This window comes from Macaca fascicularis, chromosome 14 (genome assembly GCF_037993035.2).
Source record: "Macaca fascicularis isolate 582-1 chromosome 14, T2T-MFA8v1.1".
Taxonomy (NCBI): Eukaryota; Metazoa; Chordata; class Mammalia; order Primates; family Cercopithecidae; genus Macaca; species Macaca fascicularis.
In genome coordinates, this window is record NC_088388.1 from 118,505,585 (window position 1) to 118,527,441 (window position 21,857).

General features: G+C 52.2%; 1 long non-coding RNA gene and 1 other non-coding gene across 2 annotated transcripts; one reads left to right on the forward strand and one right to left on the reverse strand.

Moving 5' to 3' along the window:
- Nucleotides 1–426: 426 nt before the first annotated feature.
- Nucleotides 427–16,741, reverse strand: LOC135967147 (uncharacterized). Its single transcript, XR_010581041.2, has 2 exons — nt 16,604–16,741; nt 427–1,449 (listed from the first exon to the last, which is right to left on the reverse strand). It is a non-coding gene; the product is annotated as an uncharacterized lncRNA (long non-coding RNA).
- Nucleotides 16,742–18,908: 2,167 nt separating this feature from the next.
- Nucleotides 18,909–19,010, forward strand: LOC123568890 (U6 spliceosomal RNA). The gene has a single exon (XR_006692449.1). It is a non-coding gene; the product is annotated as a U6 spliceosomal RNA (small nuclear RNA).
- The last annotated feature ends 2,847 nt before the right edge of the window (nt 19,011–21,857 follow it).

Here is a 21,857-nt window from a genome sequence, read left to right on the forward strand (position 1 = left end):
ATGGACCCAGAGGATTGCTGGGCTTGTTGAGGTATTTCGCAGTCTGAGCTGGAGTCACTGGTCTGTCCCTGAAGCCCAGAAGGCTGCAGAGACTGACCCTGTGGCCAGGGGCACATGCGGCTTCTCAGTGGTCCAGGCTTGGCTGTGAAGCCACAGCTGGCCCTTCCAGTTCCTCCTTCTGCTGGGCTCGATTTCTCACCTCTGACCTTTACAACCCCAGCATGAAGTGGGGGGTAGGGACTAAGGAGAAAATCACATACTTATGTACTTCTTTCTCTCCTTCCTCCCCACAACCATATTACATATAATTAAACACAGGGAGCACCTGAATAGAAATGCCAAATTGCAGTTTGCAATAAACATCATGCAGCCAATTTTCCTAAAGTGGAATTGACAAGTCCCTTTTTTTTTCTCTCTCTCTCTCTCTGTCTCTCTCCTCTTCTCTCTGCTCCATTCCCGTGCCCTGAAGGAGGGGATATCTTGCTCCCAGTAAATTTGCAACCCCTCTCTGGCTTCTCTGCAAAGGCTCTGGCCCCAGCATCCATCCTTCCACAGCTGGTGGCTGTGGCCACCTTGGGAAGGCAGTTTCCTGTGTTGCCCAGGCTGGTCTCAAGCTCCTGAGCTCAAGTGATCCTTCCACCTCAGCCTCCTAAAGTGCTAGGATTACAAGCAGGAGCCACCGTGCTTGGCTCCAGAGTGATCGTTCTAAACTACAAATCAGATCAGGCCACCTCCCTACTTAAAATCCTCCAAGGGTTTGTGGCCTTTATCAAAGCATCTTAGGGCTGAGGCCTTTCACGACCTGGTTCCTGGAGGAAACGCCATGCTGCCCCCAGCCTGGACCTCTTGCAGCTCCTGGACAGGGTGCCCCTGCTTCCTCTCATGCTCAGGTGCTAGTAGGAGCCACTCTGTCTACCAGGGTCTCTCTTTCCTCCCCCTTCTTTGCCAGGCCAATCCGTCCTGCAGGTTTAAGCTGGATGTGCTTCCTCTAGAGAGCCCTCCCTGCTTCCTCCACCGGAATGGGGGTCCTCCTCTGGACTTCCCCTGAACTCTCTTTCAGTCTCTTTTCTTTTCTTTCTTTCTTTCTTTCTTTTTTTTTTTTTTGAGACAGAGTCTCCCTCAGTCACCCAGGCTGGAGTACAGTGGCGCCATCTCGGCTCACTGCAAGCTCTGCCTCCCGGGTTCATGCCATTCTCCTGCCTCAGCCTCCCCAGTAGCTGGGACTACAGGTGCCCCCCCACCGCACCCGGCTAATTTTGTTTTTGTATTTTTAATAGAGACGGGGTTTCACCGTGTTAGCCAGGATGGTCTCGATCTCCTGACCTCGTGATCTGCCTGCCTCGGCCTCCCAAAGTGCTGCGATTACAGGCGTGAGCCCGGCCTCTTTCAGTCTGTTTTCTACAGACTGTGACTGCACGTCTGACTTGTCTCCCCAGCCCTGCACAGTGCCTGCTATGCAGAAGTGCTCAGTAAGTGCGGTGAATGAATGAAGGCCTGACTGAATGAATGTGCAGTGGGCAGTTCTGGGAGAGGGTCCACTGGGCCTCTGGAATCTCACCTTCCACTAGGGGGAGCTCTCACCTTGAGTCTGGTCACCTCCATGCTGGATGCTACCAATTCGGTTTCCCTGGACACAACCCAGACCTAGATCCCCTTTTCTTCTCAGCACAGCTGAGGCAGGCTGGCATTTCCAGAGGGCTAGGGTGGGAGGGGGAGCAGTAGGGAAATGAACACATACCCTGTCTGGCGCACAGAGTTCAGATTTCTCTTCTACCATGGTTGGCCCCATGGTTGACAGCTTGACATGGGATCCAAGCGGGAGGGAGGGACAGGTTCAGGGCAAAAGGCTGGGATTTCAGCCCCTACGCCCTGCCTCCAGGGAACTTCTCTCAGAAGCTTTCACCCATCACCCCCTCATGGACTCTGCAGCCACTTTGCCAAGAGAGGGAGGCAGCTGTCTCTATGAGGGCCCTTCATCATCCTTATGGTGAATACAAAAACACAGCCATGCCTTGGTATCTCTGGGGGACTGGATCCAGGACCCCTGGCGAACACCAAAATCCAAGCATGCTCAAGTCCCTTATATAAAATGGTGTAGTATTTGCCTATAACTTATATACATCCTCCCATATACTTTAAATCAACTCTAGATTACCTGGTACAATGTAAATGCTGTGTAAATGGTTGTAATACTGTATTATTTAGGAATAACAACAAGAAAAAGGTATACATATTCAGTACAGACACTACTATCCATTTTCTTTTTTTCTGAGTATTTTTGATCTGTAGTTGGTTGACTCCATGGATGCGGAACCCATGGATACAGAAGACTGACTATGTAACGAGTGAGTCTGTGAATGCGCTCGTGTGGGCATTAGGAAAACCAAAGGCTAAACGGGGCGGGATGCAGTGGGCAAGGCCTCACACATGCCAGGGCCACAGTGGATAACTCTGATTTCTTTCCATCCAAATTGCCCTCTCTCCCTGTCCCACCCTCTCAACATATGAGTGCAACTTCCATTGTCACCGTGGGCCTTGCCTGATCCACCTGGAGGGTCCTACCCTGGTGGAAGAAATACTAGTGAAGAGAAAATGAGACATGGGGATAAGAAAAGGGAAATCCAAGGAGGAGAAATTGGCCTAAAGTCTCTGGCATGCAAGGCACTGTGCCAGGTGCCTTTGCTGATTTGGGGCATATTTGATGCTACATATTGAGCCGCAAAATGAGATAATGTTGTCCCTGATGAGCAAGATAAAGCTCAGAGAGGTTAAGTAATTTGTTCAGGATCATCCAGGTAGTCAGTGGCTGAGGGTACTGGGATCCGTACCTGTGTGCTGCTCTCCCTGCCTCAGGTTGTAGGGTCTTAGTATTCCTCATCCCTCACTTGGCATGGGCCTGCCATCCCCCCCTTTCATCCCTTATCAGACACAGCCCTGCCTACCCCCTCCCTGAATAGGGGGGCCCTGGTTGCTTTGTCTCTGAGCCTCCCCTTGACAGCTGTGAGGAAGGGGCCGGGTGCTGGCCCCAGCTGGAACCCTGGCATTGAGCCCCCAGACATTCTCTGGTTACACCGTGACAAATCGGTTCCCTGGCTCCCAGCTCTGCAGGCTTGAGGGCAGGCCCAATCACCTGCAGGCAGCCGGGTCTGGCTGTGAGAAGGGCCTGGGCCAGGGCTGGAGTGTGAGGCCCGGGAGAGCTGGAATCAGTATGGGAGGGGGGCGCCTCCAGGGAGCACTTACTGCACGCCAGGCTCCGGTCTGGACCCTGTCCTTGCAATGATCCTGGGAGGTTGACTATGTGCCTCTTGCTGTACTGCAAAAGGGCAGAGCGGTCAAGTCAGCTGTCCAGGTCCCACAGCTAGGGCCACAGCTGGACTTGGGTCCAGTTGACCAGTGACGTCTCCCTTTGTCCTGTTAGTCATCAGGGCCAGGGCTCCTCTCAATGGCTTCCCTGGGAGAGCCTGCGCTCAGTCCTGGCTCAGGCCGCAAGGATGGCCTCTGGGGGTCACACCAGTGACACTCCCTGGTCCTCAGTTCTCTCACCTGTCACATGGTGACAGCGCATGTGGTTTACCTGTCCCTCAGACTGAGACAGTGAAATCCACGGTTAGGAGGAAACACAGACGGGTTCATTCTGGGGGCTGCAGACCGCGTGTCCTCGGGGCTTCTTTGCTCTTCCAGGAACAGCTCTACCCATTCACTGACGCCTCGTGGTCGGGAAGCCCGAGGAGCTTCGGGTCACACCCAAGTAGCCAGCAATCTTCACCTGCTTCTCCCGACCACCCACCTCTCAGCCAGATGTCAGTGTTCCTGCACCCCAGGCTTCCCTCAGGGCGGGAAGCGAGCCCAGACATTTAGCTTCACAGCATGCTCCCTTGCCCTACCCGTTGTTCCTCCTTCAGTTAGACAAACGTGTGCCTCACACCTCTATGTGCCAGTCATTGTGCCGGGTGTGAGGGGCTTGCCCCCTGACTAGTGGAGGAGGCACACATGTACACAAATAAGTACGCTATTTTGTGATTCATGCTGCAAGAGAGGTCTCTTCCCACCGAGAAGAGGGCCTTCTGAGCAGGGTTTTGATAGCATAGTAGGAGTTCACCGCAAGAAGAACATTGCAGGCAGAGTGAGGAGTGCTACTGGGGGATGTGTGTGAAATGTGGGGTATATGAGGGACATTCCAAGTATTGGATATGGCTGGGAAATGGGTTGCAAAGGGAGAAAGACAAGGAATTGGGAGGCTGAGAGGAGCGGGCAGAGCATGCTCAGAGGTTTAGATTTCTAATAGGTGACATTAGATAATATTAGGTAATGCCACCTCTTCCTGCAGACAGAGACACTACCTTTCTCATGAACTGGACTGACCAGGGCTCTCCCGGACTCACCTCCCCCAGAGCTCCCCAGGGCAGCCACTTGGCACTTCTGCGCCTGAAGCTGTCCTGGGTTGGTCTGCCCTCTGCTTGTCTCCTCTGATGCAAGCCACGCAGGTGTTTGTGGGGAGCCAGGAGCTCAGAGCAGGCTGGGTGTTTGGACTTGGTGCCTGGAGGTCATATTGACTGGAGGAAGGGCTGATTTTACCACCCAGGGCCCATCCAGTGGCTGAGTCTGCCTGGCCATGTCTCCAGCCCACGTGTGCCGGACTGACCTTCCCCCAGTGACCAGAGAGGCAAGGGCTGGAGGCAAGGCATCATGGACAGCCCCCCTGTTCTCAGAGGGTCTGGGGCAGACTCCAGCAGTCTCCCTGCTGGGAGGGCTCCAGGTCTTATCTGAAGGTCATTGTTACGTTGAAACCCAACTGTGAGAAGCCGGGACCCCATCCACAGGGACAGGAAGCTTCTGACTTCATAGGCTGGAGCCAGGGGACCTTGCAGACCATCAGGACTTCGGGTACACCCTTCATGCTCAGGGAACAACAGTGGCTATCCCTGTACTCCTGTAACCTTAGCATCCAGGCTAACCTCCTCAGCCTGTCCCCCAAGGCCAGCCAGGCCCACGTTTTGTCCCACATGTGCCTTGCTGGGTGTTTCCAGCTTTCTCTGTCTCCGTCTCAACATCTCATTTCCATTCCATCTTCCCAGAACTGCAAGCTGGGCTGGCTGCTGCACCGCCACACGTGGATGTTGTGGGAATCTCCCCTCCCCTTGCTCAGGAGGGGACATACCCGTCTCCTCCTCAGTTAAGCTCATACAGGAGGGGGATCTTTCAAGTGCCTCCCTCTGATCCAGGGTGGTGAGGGAGCCCACCTAGAGACTCAAAACCGAAGAAGTCACAGAGTTCATTCCTTGGCTCAGACTCAGCCAGGCCTCTGTCCTCTCCTCCTCTTAGGCTATAGGGCTAGGAGGCTTAACCCTCTTGTCTACAGCCTGAGGTGGCTCTGGGCTGGCTCTGCACTGGAGCTGCTGGGAGGCCCCTGCGTCCAGGCCTTTTCCTTGGGTTGGGGTCTTGGTCACTCCCTCTAGCCTGGACTGGGTTGTATTTCAGCCTTGTGTCTGTTCTGTTGGGCCCCTCAGTGCAAAAAGCCTTTTGTCCTTGGCCACAGAGAATTTGCTCTGGTTCTGAACTCAGGTGGAGGTCATCTTGAAGTCTCCTTCTTCAGACCTCCTGGATGGAGCCTGGAGGCCCTGGGGCTCTGCAGTCCTGCTCTCTTTCCTCCCTTGCCTGACTTCCAGCCCATCTCCCTGGAGCAGACATAAAGTGCTTAGTTCAGTGCCTGGCACATAGTCAATATGTAATACATGGTTGCTATTTTTGCTATTAGCTATTCAATAAATGGAAATGGATGACGTTGCTGCTGATGGTGACGGTGATGATGTCGGTATACCCCCCTACTCCGTGGAATTGTCGCTGCTTCACCTGTGCTGGCTCTCTGGGCCGAGTTAAACCTGTGGTCACATGATCATAATATCAATTATAGGTTTCATGTGCTTTTACTTACATTATTTTATTTGATGCCCTCACCCCTTTGCCTCTGTTGACAGATGGTAACTGGAGCTCAGAGAAGGTTGGTGAAATGCTCAGGGTCACACAGCTCACTGATGAGGGAGGTAAGGGGGGTACCCAGGCATCCTGGTTCTCAGTGCAGTGCCTGGGGCCATTTTTATGCCCCACACTGCCTCCATCTCTCGGTTTATCTGCAGAGGAAGATAGCTCAAGGTTGAGCTGGCCACCTTCTTAGCTGTCTAATATTGAGCAAGTCACTCAAACCCTTTGAGCCTCAACGTTTTCATCTGTGAAATGAAATAACAGCAGGACTGTTGTCGGCCAGGAGTGAGGTAATACTGCATGTTAAAGCGTGGTGCGTGTGGACAGTTGGTGCCTAGTGAGCATTGGTTCCTGAGGGCAGGGACACGCCTGCTCCTGAGGCAGACCTGCCAAGCAGCTGGGGCTCACACCGCTGCTCTCATCCTGCCTCTTGGCCTCTCTCGTCCCTGCTCTCAGTTTTCCTTAGTCCCTTCACCATCACGATCCTTGGGCCACACACCCCCAACTGGTCTAGGCCTGTGCAGGCCTCATGATTAGGGGCCAGAGCTTGCGCATGCATGTGTGTGTGTGTGTCCGTGACCCCCTTTGGGAAGGGTTGAGGACTGTCACTTCCCACTTCACCTATGATGTTCCCTCTATCTGGAATGCTATCTCCAATGTCACCAGCACCCCGCCCCACCACTCCCTGCCCTCCACACTTTGAGTTGTCATTAGGAGGAAGAAGGAACCTGAGCAAGGCCGACTCTGAACCCCCTCCAAGCTCAGGCCCAGCTGGAGAGAGTTACTGGGATTTCACGCACATTCCTGAGGGGAGAGGGACTATCTCCCTGTTAGGGACCCTGCCATGCAGGGACCTGACCCCCAGTCCTCTTGGAGGGGGTGACAGATATGTCACACACCCAGCCCTCCCACCCCCTCTGGGTTCCCTCTTCCCTCTCTGCCAGTTTCTAACTCTTTCCTCCCTATCTGCTTCTCACAAAGACCTTCCTTAATGGGGGAAAAAAAAGCACCAAATCTGCAAAAGCACAAAGTGCAGTGGGGAAGTCATGACTGGATTCTCCCCTCTCTAGCAGTGTGACCTTAACTGTGCTGAACCTTAGTTTTCTGTAAAAGGGAGAAAGGCGGCTGGGCGCGGTGGCTCACACCTGTAATCCCAGCACTTTGGGAGGATGAGGTAGGTGGATTACCTGAGGTTGGTAGTCCGAGACCTGTCTGGCCAACATGGAGAAACCCCATCTCTGCTAAAAATACAAACAATTAACCAGGCGTGGTGGTGGGCGCCTGTAATCCCAGCTACTCAGAGGCTGAGACAGGAGAATCGCTTGAACCCAGGAGGTGGAGGCTGCAGTGAGCTGAGATTGTGCCACTGCAGTCCAGCCTGGGTGACAGAGTGAGACATCATCTCAAAAAAAAAAAAAAGGGGAGAAAGGGTAGAAATAAGTGAGGTAAGCACATGAGAGCCTGGCACTGAGTGGCACCCAGAAATAATATGAATAGTGTCAGGGTGGGGTGATGGTGGTGGTGTGATGGTACTGGTGCAGTGGTGGTGGTGGTGGTTATGGTGGTGGTGGTGGTGATGGTGGTGGTGGTGGTGGTGATGGTGGTGGTGAGGGTGGTGATGATGATGGTGATGATGGTGGTGGTGGTGATGGTGGTGGTACTGGGGATGGTGGTGGTGGTGATGGTGGTGATGGTGGTGGTAATGGTGGTGGTGGTGATGATGGTGATGGTGGTGGTGATGGTGGTGGCGGTGATGATGGTGATGGTGATGATGGTGGTGGTGGTGATGGTGGTGGTGGTGATGGTGTGATGGTGGTAGTGGTGATGGTGGTGTGATGATAATGGTGGTGGTGGTGGTGGTGGTGGTGATGGTGGTAGTGGTGATGATGGTGGTGGTGGTAGTAGTGATGGTGGTGGTGATGATGATGGTGGTGATGGTGGTGGTGATGTGATGGTGGTGGTGATGGTGGTGGTGGTGGTGATGTGATGGTGGTGGTGATGGTGGTGGTGATGGTGGTGATGATGATGGTGATGATGGTGGTGGTGGTGGTGATGGTGGTGGTGGTGATGGTGGTAATGATGATGGTGATGGTGGTGGTGTGATTGATGGTAGTGGTGTGGTGGTGATGATGGTGGTGGTGATGGTGGTGGTGGTGGTGGTGGTGATGGTGGTAGTGGTGATGATGGTGATGGTGGTGGTGGTGATGGTGGTGATGGTGGTGGTGGCGGTGGTGATGGTGGTATGATGATAATGGTGGTGGTGTGATGGTGGTGGTGTGATTGATGGTAGTGGTGTGGTGGTGATGATGGTGATGTGATGGTGGTGGTGGTGGTGGTGATGATGGTGATGGTGGTGGTGGTGATGGTGGTGGTGGTGATGATGATGGTGGTGATGGTGGTGGTGATGATGGTGATGACAGTGGTGGTGGTGATGATGGTGGTGGTGATGGTGGTGGTGGTGATGGTGGTGTGATGATAATGGTGGTGTGATGATAATGGTGGTGATGGTGATGATGGTGGTGGTGTGATTGATGGTAGTGGTGTGGTGGTGATGATGATGGTGATGTGATGGTGGTGGTGGTGGCGGCGGTGCTGGGCCAGCTGTATGAAGATGAGCACCAGACTCTTCCAGCACCAGCAGGATCCTCCTTCATGACCCACCATGATGGTGGTGGTGGTGATGGTGGTGGTGGTGGTGATGGTGGTAGTGGTGATGATGGTGATGGTGGTGGTGGTGATGGTGGTGATGGTGGTGGTGGTGGTGATGGTGGTAGTGGTGATGATGGTGATGGTGGTGGTGGTGATGGTGGTGATGGTGGTGGTGGTGGTGATGATGGTAGTGGTGGTGGTGGTGGTGGTGATGGTGGTGTGATGATAATGGTGGTGGTGTGATGGTGGTGGTGTGATTGATGGTAGTGGTGTGGTGGTGAGGCTTCCTGGAGCCACTGTCCAGCACCCAGCTTGACAGCTGGGCAGAGCACAGGGCCTGAGACTGTTTCTGCAGAAACCAAACATCACTGGTTTGGGGTCATTGTCCCCCGAAGAGCTTTAAAAACAGCCATGTTCCAGGGTCCCAGCCAATGAAACCCCTGGGGTGGAGCCCAGGAAGCTGCCTGTGTAGGGAGGGCCGTGGGAGTATCTGGGGTCTTTGTCAGGTCTTTCCAGCCACCTTCCCTCCCTCGGCTGCTGGCCACTGCACAGGGACTCCCCACACCCAGGAGGCTTCCATTTTCCCCAAGGGTGGGAATTCCAGTGGGTCTGGGTGGCGCTGAGGGAGCCTCCTCTCATCTAGGCTGGCAGGACGCCGACACTCCTGGCCTCCCTTCCTGGGGCTTGGGTCTGAGACTGGGGCAGGAGGGCGTGGGTGGCGACAGCACTAAAATAGTTGAGTTGGACCCCTGCCTCACTGGCACTGTGTGCAGAGTCAGAAAGATGCGAGTTCAGCGCCCATGGAGACAATCCCTGGGCATCTGGGAGCCAGGCCGCAGTGCTGGATTCAAAAGCAGGCTCCAGGCCGGGCATGGTGGCTCATGCCTGTAATCCTAGCACCTTGGGAGACCACGACAGGTGGATCACTTGAGGTCAGGAGTTTGAGACCAGCCTGGCCAACATGGTGAAGCCCCATCTCTACTAAAAATACAAAAATTAGCTGGACACGGTGGGGCGTGCCTGTAATCCCAGCTGCTTGGGAGGCTGAGACAGGAGAATCCTTGAACCTGGGAGGCAGAGGTTGTGGTGAGCCGAGATCGTGCCACTGCACTCCCGCCTGGGTGACAAGAACGAAACTCTGTCTCAAAAAAACAAAAAAACAAAAGCAGGCTCCACCCACAAGGCATGGTCTGGAGCTGGGTGGAGAGGAAGAGGGAACCTGTATTTGGGCTGGTGAGAGGAGGGAATAGCAGCCTAACTGCCCCTTTGCCCACCCCAACATACATACTGCCCCAGGTCTCAGAAACAGCCTGTCCCCCAACCCCCCTGCTCCCTGTTTTGGGGACTCATCACTCTCTCCCAGTCCTGGGTGCTCAAGGAGACCCTCACCCACCCACTTGCCCCACCAAGACAGGACCTCCCTGGATGGTTTGAGGGGTGGCCTGGGGAGGGGCCACACATCCAGCTCTTTCAGGCTCTTCCCTTGCTCTCCATCTCAACAGGATTTGGCTCTTGGGGGTCCTCAACAACCCCCAACCCCAGACAACCGGCCACCCTATCCTGCCAGCTTGAGCTTCTTGCTACGACAGTCACTGCCAACAGGGACAAGGTGTTCTTCCACCTTATTTCACCTGGGACAAGATGAGTATTTGTTTAAGGGGAATGTTGCCAGGCATGGTGGCTCATGCCTGCAATCCCAGCACTTTGGGAGGCAGAGGTGGGTGGATCACGAGGTCAAGAGATGGAGACCATCCTGGCCAACATGGTGAAACCCCCTCTCGACTAAAAATACAAAAAAATTAGCTAGGCATGGTGGCGTGCGCCTGTAGTCCCAGCTACTCGGGACGCTGAGGCAGGAGAATCGCTTGAACCCAGGAGGCAGAGGTTGCAGTGAGCCAAGACTGTGCCACTGCACTCTAGCCTGGCAACAGAGTGAGACTCCATCTCAAAAAAAAAAAAAAAAGAAAAAGAGAAAAAAGAAAAAAAAGTCCAGGCACAGTGGCTCATGCCTGTAATTCTAGCACTTTGGGAGGCTGAGGCGGGTGGATTGCCTGAGCTCAGGAGTTCAAAACACACCTGGGCAACACAGTGAAACCCCGTCTCTACTAAAAATACAAAAAAAAATAGTCAGGTGTGGCAAGGTGGGCCTGTTGTCCCAGCTACTTGGGAGGCTGAGACAGGATAATTGCTTGAACCCGGGAGGCAGAGGTTGCAGTGAGCCAGTATTGCGCCACTGCAGTCCAGCCTGGGTGACAGGGTGAGACTCCATCTCCAAAAATAAAAAAAAATTAAAAAAAGAGGAATGTTACCAGGAAAATAAGGAAAACAGGAATGGCAGTTTCTGGAGCACCTATTTCTTCTCTTGATATAATTGATCATCCAGCCGCAGACTCGCTAGAAATCTGTCAAGGTCAGCCCCGCCGGCAGAGTTTGGGCTACTCAGGAGGAAGTGAAGTTCTGGCCACTGAGGGTATTCTAGCTGGGCCTTGGGGTCCCTTTGGTGGGAAATGACCTTGAAAGGTCATTGCATAGTGATAATCCTTTACGCTGGCACAGAAGTTCATGGTTTATAAAGGGTTTTCACCTGCATTCTCATGTATTTGCTTATCCTAGAAAACATATCGAACATGGGTTGATAGAACCATTTTACAGATGAGAAAACTGAGGCACAAGAGCAAAGTGGCTTTTCCAAAGTCACATAAGGGGAGTGTAAGCTTGCTGGGCTTTTCACTTGGATTCTGAGCCTTGCTGGGGCAGTGGTGCTCCAACTTCAGGGAAACCCACGTTTCTTTTCTTACTCAGTCTGGCACGGAGAGCTCACTACCCCCACCAACTTGCCTCTTGCTCGTCTGTTTACCCTCTTCTTCCAGGTAGGTCCACCTTTGCAGGGCACTTAGAAGGTAGGCAGAGGTGATTCTGGAGTTAATGAGCCATCAGCAGGGGGAGTGGAAACATCACCCTCCCATGATCACATTAGCAAGACAGACCCCCACACCCAGGAGGGAGAATGGATGGAGCAGGGGACCTGAAAAGCTTAGAATTCCCAAAGCAAAAGGCCAGAAGCTGAGGGGCCTCCTGTCTTCCTGGAGTGATGGAGGTTGACGGTTGAGCTGTCTGACCATCTAAGCAGGTGGCCCTCTGTCCTCCCAGGACCCCATGCTGTGGCCTCAGGTCCTTGTGGAAAATCCCCCAAATCGAGTATATATTGAGATAACCTCAGCATGGTCTGAAGTAATTAAAATGAGAAGGGATTTAGATATGTAAATGCTTCTGTTAAAATAAAGTTGAACCCCGTGGAGTTTCTCCTGGCCTGGCCAAGGTGGAAGGCACAAATCCACCCTCCTCAGGCGGAGTTCTGGTTCGAAGAGTGCGTGTGTATTTTGACGGGTTCGGGGAGAGGATGAGCTCCAATACGCTGGGGTGACTGAAGACTCAAGGAATCTGGGGAACTTCAAGACCGGAACCTATTTATGGATGTGGTGGGGAGTGGGGCAGTTTAGTTCTGGCAAGTTCCATGAGCAGCACCATGGGAAGCTTCACGTCAGGGCAAAACAACCTCAAGAAAAGAAATGGGGACAGCAGCCCTCCAGGTCCTTCTTGGGGAAAAGCCGGATCTGACTGGGATTGGGGGTGGCTGTGGGCTGGGTAGGGTGGTGTGGACACCGTAATTCTGTGCACAGGCAGTGGGCATCGCATCTCGCTTGCCCCTCACTGCAGCCCTGGGAGTGTCAGGCATTGTGGTCTCCATCTTATACTATTTTCCCCAAATCACTAAGAGACAGACTTGATGATTGAACCCAGGCCTGCATGACTCCAAGACTGGGCCCACCGACCAGCATTTGTGTGTGTCTAGGCTGTGCTTTGAGATCCCAGAGCACTAACTCAAGCAGGACTGTGGATGCTCAATGCATTTAGTAAGATACAAGCCAAAGGAAAACTGTGAGCCATGGTGGCACTTTGCTTCTTTCTAAGGGGCAGTTCGGGACAGTGTAAAGAGCATTTGGCTTGGAGTCAGAAGGCCTGGGTCCAAGTTCTGAGTCTACTGCTCATCCCGCCGTGTCGCCTTGGGCAAGGCACTGAACCTCCCTGGGCCTCGGGTGAATCATCAGCTAAATAGGCTTGGGCAGACCTGCCCGTTGGTCACCTCCCCTGGGTGATGAGGATCATGGCGCCGAGGTCCCCTTCCTGCAGGTCGAGGGGCCTGGTCTATTCTAGTTACTACTGGCGACACCTGCATGGAGGTCTGTACTCCTTCCCAGTGCTGTGTATTCTACAACTTCTCCAGATCACTTCTGTTCTACAAAATCCTCTTCCATAGCATCTTTTCCAGGAACTCTTTCCCCATGAGCCCGGCCTGCCTCTGATGATGCCATTTGATACCAAACACGGTTCCCACGAGCTCAGGTTTCACCCCACCTGGGGCATTTGCTGATTCATGGGTGTACAAAAACTTGTATGGGGCCCGGGATCCCCTGTGGAGTTAGGCTGGTGCAGTCTCCCTCTCCTGAGCGTCCTCCTGCCCTGATGCCAGGGCATGTATGGCTCTGCCTGTCACAGTTTCTATGGCAGCAGGCAGAGGGCCGGGTCACAGAGTGGTTAGAGACACGGCTTCTGGGGCCACACTGCCTAGGTGTAAAGCCCAGCTCCTCAATGGCTTTGGGGACTTTGGGAAACTGTCCACGTCTTCATGTCCCTGTGTTGGGGGTGATAGTAATAGTGATAATACCTACCTCTGGGGATGGAGGTGAGGATTCAGTGTTACAAAGTATGTTGAACAGTGCCTGGCACTTAGGGAGTGATATTGTAAGTCTTATTTGTTTTTAAAATATCTTGAGTCACTTTGTAATTTCCAAACATCATGTAAATGTAAAGAATTCTTAACTGTTGTTAGGCTCCTGGGACTTAATTTCCCCATTTGAGAGTTGGGGAGAATGATCTTTGAGGTTCCATCTGATTCCAATGGTCTGTAATTCTTGGATAGGTAGTTAGACCTCTTGCTTGGGGTTTGCATGAGTTGAATTACAGGGACAAAAGAATAGGGCATGGAATAGGACACCCATGAGCCCAGGCTTTGGAAAGGAGAATTTGACCTCTGGGAGGTGACAGCAGAAAACGAGAGGAGGTAGAGGGTTTCAGAGGGAGAAGCTTCCCAATCAGGGGACTTTGGGTACTATCCTTATCCCAGAGCCTGCAGGAAGGCCAGCACCAGCCAGCTGGGGGATCTAATTCCCACTGGGGCTTGGGTGTGTCTTCAGAAAATGTATCATGTGAGAGACCTACAGTTTTCATTGATCAAGCCCGCAGATCTTCCTAGGGTGAACAGATACTTCTGTGGAGGAAATCCTGGAGACAGATAGCCGCTATCTTTCTTAGGGGGGGGTCTGTCCTCACCACCCCACACTCCTTAAGTGGGCTGTCGGAGGAGACAGGGGAAGCCTGCTCCTACCATGGTTTTCCCTGGAGCCCCTTCTCTGTTCCCCTCTCATGGGGGCTTGGATTGTTTATTTTGTTAGAAGGGCAGCTCCTTCTCTTCTCTGCAGGGAAGACAGAGTGGGTCACTCTCACAGTGAGGGATGAGACCATGCCCACCCCAATCCCCCCACTCCCACTGTAGCTGCTGCCCACCAGACTTCTCCGGAAGCTGCCCTTGGCCACTATCACCCCAGGCACCTGGGCTCAGGATCAATTGCAGTAGATCAGGGAGATGGAGTGGGGTGTGGTGATTCATCACTGTCAGGGCTGTCTAAGAGCTCCGGGGCGGACCTGCTACCCAGCCCTGCTGCTTTGTCTTCAGGAGCAACTTGGGAGAGGCTGCCAGGCTCCCATCTTCCACCGCCCAGGCTCTTTGTTCCATATGCAGAGAGGGGTCATGGAATCAGAGAGGCAAGGCCTTGCTCAAGGTCACCTGGTGAGAAGTGGCAGAGCTGGTTGCAGAGCCCAGTCCCCTGTCTCCTAGTCCAGGCCTCTAGCCAGCATATTACCTCCCTCCCGTCAGCTGCCATCCAGCCCTGACCACCTGCCCTTTTCTTCCAACCCATTATAGTCAACAAGGAAAATCTCATTTGGTGTGGCTTACTGTCCCCTGTCCTTCTTGTCATGAACTCCCCAGGAAGTTTCCATTGCTTAGGATCAATTGTGGGGACCAGAGGAAGGTTTTCCAGTGAACCCCACCCGGTGTGGTCACCATGACACCTCGAGGCCTCATGCCAGTCACTCTGTTGTGCCTCAGGACTCCTGTTTCCTGATGGCTGGCTTGTCCTTCCTGTTCCTCTGGGATTCCCCCAGAGCACACCTCCTCCCCCTCCTTCTCTGGCTCTACCCATCCTGTCCCAGCCTCTCCAGTGCCTCCTAGGCCACCAGAACAGGGATCTCTCCTAGAGGGCCCCAGCCTGGCTGACTGGATACACACCAACCCTTCCTGTTGAGCTCCAGTGTCCTTCAAACACTCTGTTTTAAAAGCCTTGGAACCTTTCAAAATCCTACATCTCTGATAGTCATATGAAAAAGTGCTCAACATCCTTAGTCATGGGGAAATGCAAATTAAATCATAATGACATACCACTATGCCCTTGCCAGAAAGACTAAAAACTAAAAGGATGGATGGCACCAAGAGTGGGCGAGAAGCAGAGCCATGGGAACTCTCATACGCTGTTGGTGGGAGCGACATTGGCACAGTCACTCTGGAACACTGACTGTGTCTACTAACCCTAGTTCCACTCCCAGCAGAAATGAGGATGATGGGCCCCAAAGTTACGTACAAGAATGTTTGTAACAACTTTATTCATGATTGTCCCAAACTGGAGACCGCTCACATCCCCACTGATGGTAGAAGAGAGAGGCACACTGTGGCCTTTTCACACTTTGGGATAATAATACACAGCAATGGACAACAGACCTCATGGGTGAGGCTTACAGACATCATGTTGAGTGAAAGCTGCAAAAATAGTATACTCGATTCTATTCTATGTATAGAATAGACTAGATATGACTCCATTTCTGTGAAGTTCCAGAATGGGGGTCATGCCTGGGAGGGAGCATGAATGACTCACAGTCTTGATCCGGGGGTGGTGACATGGGTGTGTACAAATGGAGCTGAACCCCTAAGATCTGCGTGCTTTACTGTTGTTACCGCGTGCTTTACTGTTGTTACTGTATTCCTCAATAAAAAAGCTTGAAAATAAAAAATAACAAAGTACCAAAACCTTACACAGGATCCTGGCAAGTAAAAATGATCACTGTTGAGACCTATCCTCTCGCTTCCCATGTCAGGCAACTCCTGGGGCATTTCTGTGGATGAAACTGTAGAAGGCACTGGAAGCCTTTGCTCTGGGGTGAATGTGGCCTCACGTTCCTGCAGCTGGCCTCATGCCCCCTGCAGGAGGGTGGCCCAGTGCGGGGATCCCAACCCAACCCTGCCCTGAGGGGCACATCCCAGTTCCTCCAGACCCGTGCTGCCCCTCCACAGGCTGGTGGGTCATGGTGCCAGATGATGTAAATCAGAGAGAAAATAAGGGAGTGGTGCTCACGATGTAGCCAGGAAGGCACAGAGCTGGGATCCCACCTGGAACTTGGCAAGTGTCTTACTACTTGATGTTGTTTCCATGACAAGTTCTGTTTCCCCGCTTAGGGCAGATACACAGTGGTGAAAATAACAGTAAGCAAGGATACTATGCTAGTTCAGTGCAGCTGAGCACTCAGTCTGTTCTAGGGGTTCTGCTGAGTGCTTTTACAAGGAGTCAATTCTCCTTTCATCCTTACAGTCATCGGTGGCAAGTATCCCTATTACCTGCTTTACAAATACCTTACTCCATATATGAACTATCTTTATACAACCCAGTAGTCTACTCACATAGATTGAGAAATAAAATTCAGGGAAGGCAGGCGCCTTGCCGAAGTTCTGCAGAGCTGATAGGTGGTGGAACCAGGGATTAATCAAGGTCAGTTTGACTCTAAGGCCCTGTCTCTTTCCTTTCACCAGGTTTTCTATAAATGTCTGCTGTGGACCGAACTGATGGAATCAGCATCCAAAAGGAATGCCACAGGCTGAAATGCTGTCCCTCATCACCAAGATAAAACATTGCAGAGATGCATGAAAATTGCATTTGGGGAGTAAATAGGCAGCCCAAGTACAGAGTTAAGAAGATCTGCTTAGAGGTGGCACACATGAAAACAACTCAAAGGTTTCCTTGCCCATCCAAATATCCATCCATCCATCCATCCATCCATCCATCCATCCATCCACCCAACCCCTCCTGCCCCCAGAAGTTTAACCACCAGGATTGAGCCCCTCTGTGTCCCATGCCAACCTCTTAAGGTTAGATGGGTTGGCTGTGCCCAGCATGTAAGAGGGGGTAGGCCAGGTTCAGGGAGGACACACAGACAATTCCTCACCTCTCCACCCCCATCCCCTGCTGGTCAGACCAGTTCCAGGGACCAGTATTTAATACTTGGCCCTCAGAATGGGAAGGAGATGGCAGTATGTGTGTGTGTGTGTGTGTGTGTGTGTGTGTGTGTTTGTGTGTGTATGTTTCTTCAGGAACACCTTTTTAATTTTTTTTGAGACGGAATCTCGCTCAGTCACCCAGCCTGGAGTGCAGTGGCATAATCTTGGCTCACTGCAACCTCCGCCTCCCCAGTTCAAGCAATTCTCCTGCCTCAGCCTCCTGAGTAGCTGGGACTACAGGCGCCCGCCACCACACCTGGCTAATTTTTTGTATTTTTAGTAGAGACCGGGGTTCACCATATTGGCCAGGCTGGTCTCAAACTCCTGACCTTGTGATCTGCCCACCTTGGCCTACCAAAGTGCTGGGATTACAGGTGTGAGCCACTGCGCCCGGCCCAGGGACTTTTTAAAAAAATAGACTTAAATTTATTTTTTTATTTTATTTTTGAGATTAAATTTCACTCTTGTTGCCAAGGCTGGAGTGCAATGGTGCGACCTCGATCCACTGCAACCTCTGCCTCCCAGGATCAAGTGATTCTCCTGCCTCAGCTTCCTGAGTAACTGGGATTACAGGCACCCACCACCACACTCAGCTAATTTTTTGTATTTTTAGTAGAGATGGGGTTTCACCATGTTGGCCAGGCTGGTCTCGAACTCCTGACTGCAGGTGATCCACCCACCTCGGCCTCCCAAAGTGCTGGGATTACAGGCGTGAGCCACCATGCCTGGGTAACAGACTTTTTTTTTAAAGAGCAATTTTAGGCTCACAGTAAGATTGAGTAGAAGGTACAGACAGTCTATGGGAAATAGACTCCCTAACTCCACATAGGTATGGCCTCTCCCACTATCAAAAATCCCACACTAAAAATAAAAGAAAAAACATTTTACACCAGACGGGTCCATTTGTGGTAGTCGGTGAACACACACGGACACACTGTGACGGGTCCGTAGGTAACTGGGGTTGTTCGATGTTGGTGTGAGGGCTTGCTCTGAGCTGGCCATTGTGACAATGCTTTCCCACAGCTACTGATCAATGGAGTCAAGACTTGAACCCAGGTTTGCCTGACTCTGAAGCCCAGGCTCCTAACAGCTGTGTTGCTAAGTGGCCTGATGACGATAGCATAGGTTTAAATATCTGAAAAAGTGGTTTGGTGAGGAGTAGCCGTCTTCCGGTATTTGAAGGACTATCCCAAGAAGGCTAGATGGAGTTATTCTGTGTAGCTTCCCAGGGAAATATCTAGATGACCAACGGGTGAAGCTTAGGGGAGGGAAATTTTGTCCGCATAGAAGGGTAGCCCTGTGGCATCAGGGCTTACTTTGAGAGGCAATGACTTGCCCAGCACCAGAGGCTGGGCACATTTGGAGGGAAACCCCTGTCTTGGGGAAGGTTGGGCTTCACCACCTGAAAGGTCTCTTTTATTTTGATTTATTTATTTTAAGCACAAGATCTCACTCTGTCGCTTATCCTGGGGTGCAATGGTACAATTAGAGCTCACTGCAGCCTCCAACTTCTGGGCTCAAGCGATCCTCCCACCTCAGCCTCCTAAGCAGCTGGGACCACAGGTGTGCGCCACACCTGTCTAATTTTTTAATTCTTTGTAGAGATGCAAGTCTTGCTGTGTCACTCAGGCTAGTTTCAAACTCCCGGCCTTAAGCGATCCTCCCACCTCAGGTCCCCAAAGGGTTGGGATTACAGGTAGGAGCCACCATGCCCAGCTAAAAGGCCTCTTTTGACTCTCATTTTGATCAGTTCAATTTGGTTCAGCCTCTGTTGAGCACCCACTCTGTGCTCGCTCTGGGCTGGGTACTGGGGATGAGTAAGCCATGATCCCAATGCTTGCTTTGGCAGCACATGTATTAAAATTGGAACGATACAGAGACAATTAGCATGGCCTTGTGCAAAGATGACATGCAAATTTGTGAAGCATCACATTAAAAAAGAAAAAGACAAGATCCCAGCCCTCAAGGGGCTGCCAGCCTACGTTGGAAGGCAGCTTGTGCCGTTCTGTTACTTGCTGTCCCTTTTTGCCCTGGAAGCCATAGGGGCTCTCAGGGATGAGGGTCCCAGGAGTGTTGCAAAATGAAAAGGAGCTGGCTACTGAGGGGATGGTGGGCATGAGCAGGATATCAGGCTGGGGAACCCTGGCCAACTGGTCTCTGGTTCAGTCATCCCCAAGGAGGTCTTTACTCACTGTGGAATAGAAGAGGCCTTTGTTAGGGATCTTCGGGCCCGTCCTCAGGCAGAGAGCGGAGGACTCTTAAGAGCACAGGCCCTGCCACCCTCCCCTTCCGCCTCTCTCAGAGGGTCCTCCCTCATCTGCCTAAAAGGGATATGGGGGAACCGTCACCTTCCTTCATGAAGCACATTCACTTCTCCTAGGTTGACAGCATCATGGAGCAAGGAGCTCCATTCAGAGAGGGCCTATGGGACCTCCTGCCTGGGCTCTTTCATAATCCCTCTTCCCCTTCTGGAAGATGCCCAGGGACCAAGCGCCCATAGGTGATCTAAATCCCAAAAACCTGCTTCGTGAGGATTATGGGTGTGGCTCCACCCTGCCCCCTACTTGCCTCAGGTGGTGACCTCCATTACAGTCACTGTCATCTGGGATCCCAAGTCTCACAGGTGACGATAATGATGAACATGAAAGTGATGGATGACAACTAATGATGACAACAGTAAATAGCATTATTCAGCACTCAAACCCTATGTGTGCTAATTCACGGAATCACCCAACTCCCCACCCCTTCAGTCCCATTTTCCTATCTCAAGACCCACCTCTTCCTCAGGACTGACACCTGGGGCGGCCTCTGCCTCCACGCTGGCTATCCATTCGAATCTCCTGGGTAGCTTATTAAAAATATGCCTGTTAGGGCTGGGCGCAGTGGAGCACTTTGGGAGGCCGAAGCGGGTGGATCACAAGGTCAGGAGATGGAGACCATCCTGGCCAACATGGTGAAACCCTGTCTCTACTAAAAATACAAAAATTAGCTGGGTATGGTGGCGCATGCTTGTAGTCCCAGCTACTGGGGAGCCTGAGGCAGGAGAATCGCTTGAACCAGGGAGTCGGAGGTTGCAGTGAGATGAGATCCCACCACTGCACTCCAGCCTGGTGATAGAGCGAGACTCTGTCTAAAAAAAAAAAAAAAAAAGCCTGTTACCAGGCACAGTGGCTCACGCCTATAATCCCAGCACTTTGGGAGGATTGCTTGAGGCCAGGAGTTTGAGACTAGCCTGGGTAACATAGGGAGACCCCTGTCTCTACACAATAACAATAATTATAATAATAAAAATAAGACTAGCTGGGCATGGTGGCAAGTGCCTGTAGCCTACTTGGGAGGCTGAGGCAAGAGGATTGCTTGAGCCCAGGAGGTCGAGGCTGCAGTGAGTTGTGATTGTGCCACTGCACTCCAGCCTGGGTGACAAACCAAGACCCCATTTCAAAAAAAAAAAAAAAAAAAAAGTCTGTCTAGGCCCCAATCCCAATCCCAGAGGCTTTGACCCTATTGGCGTGGGGCGAGGCCTGATTTTTAAAAATCCCCAGATGATTCTGGAGTGTAGCCTGAGTCAAGTTCTCTGCGCTCAATGGGGCCTGTGATGTATGTTGATGATTGATGCCCTACAGCTGGTTCTCAAGCCAGGCAGCCAGCCCTGTGCTTTTCTCCATGGAGCTCAAGATGAGCTTGGATGCCAAGTTGCCAGAAGGGCCAGATTAGATGAGGCCCCAGCTCCTGGAGTGTCTGTGTGTGCTATGTGTGTGCTGTGGGAGGCATGGTTGGCAGAGGGGAGGCTGGGGTGAGGACATTGCCTGCAGTGCCTCATCTGGGAGTTGTTCTGGGGATGGGGAGTGGAAACGCAGTCCCCCATAGAGAGAGACTTGGTCTGGCTCTGCCATCAAGCCTGTAAACCAGGGGAGAAAATAGGATCTGGGGTCCAAGAAGCCAACATCTGGGTAGAACCCAAGGACTGCTCTGCATAGTGCTGCTCTGCATGGTGTCTGGAGGATGTGGGGAAAGAGCCTCCAGCTGTGGGAACTGGTACAGAGTGCCGGTTTCAGAAGCAGGTCTAGCTGGAGCTCCCCTAGAGCGTTCAGAGGGCTTTCCTCCTCCAACTTTCTCACCCAATCCATGTCCTTCTCATTCTTCAAACCATGTCAGATAGAACCTTTTCCAGGAAGTCTTCCCTGATGAGCCCATCTGACTCTGACAGCTCCACTTAACACCAATAGGGATCCTGCAAACTCAGTTTATATCCCACTGGGGGTTCTTGCTGCTTTGTGAGGGAACAGAAGCTTATACTAGATCTCGCATCCTCCCAGGAGTCAGGCTGGTGCCATCCCTTCCCCTGGGTTCCTCCCCTCCTGCTGCTCTTGGGATGTGGCTGTGCCCTTGAGCATATTTGGCACACACTTGGGCCAAATCATAGTTTCCTCTCTAGATTTTAGTTCTCCATGTGCAGAATGAGTGTGTTGGAGTAGATGATCTCTTTTAGAACAACTAATGTAAGATGGTAAATTCTCAAGGCTGCCGGAAATACTCTTAACAGATCTCTGTCTGGAGAACTCCTACACATCCTTCAAGGTCCAGGTGAAATGTCACTCCAGACCCTCCCAAACACAATGACCCACTCCTGTCCTGTGCTACCCCAGCACTTTACACACAAGTCTGCGACAGCCTGTGGCAAGGATGGCACTGGCCATTTTGGAATCGGGGATACCCAGGGTTCTGAATTCTTTAGAGCCGGGATGCTGGGTGTGGCTCTCACAGGATTGCAGTCCCGGAGTGGCCA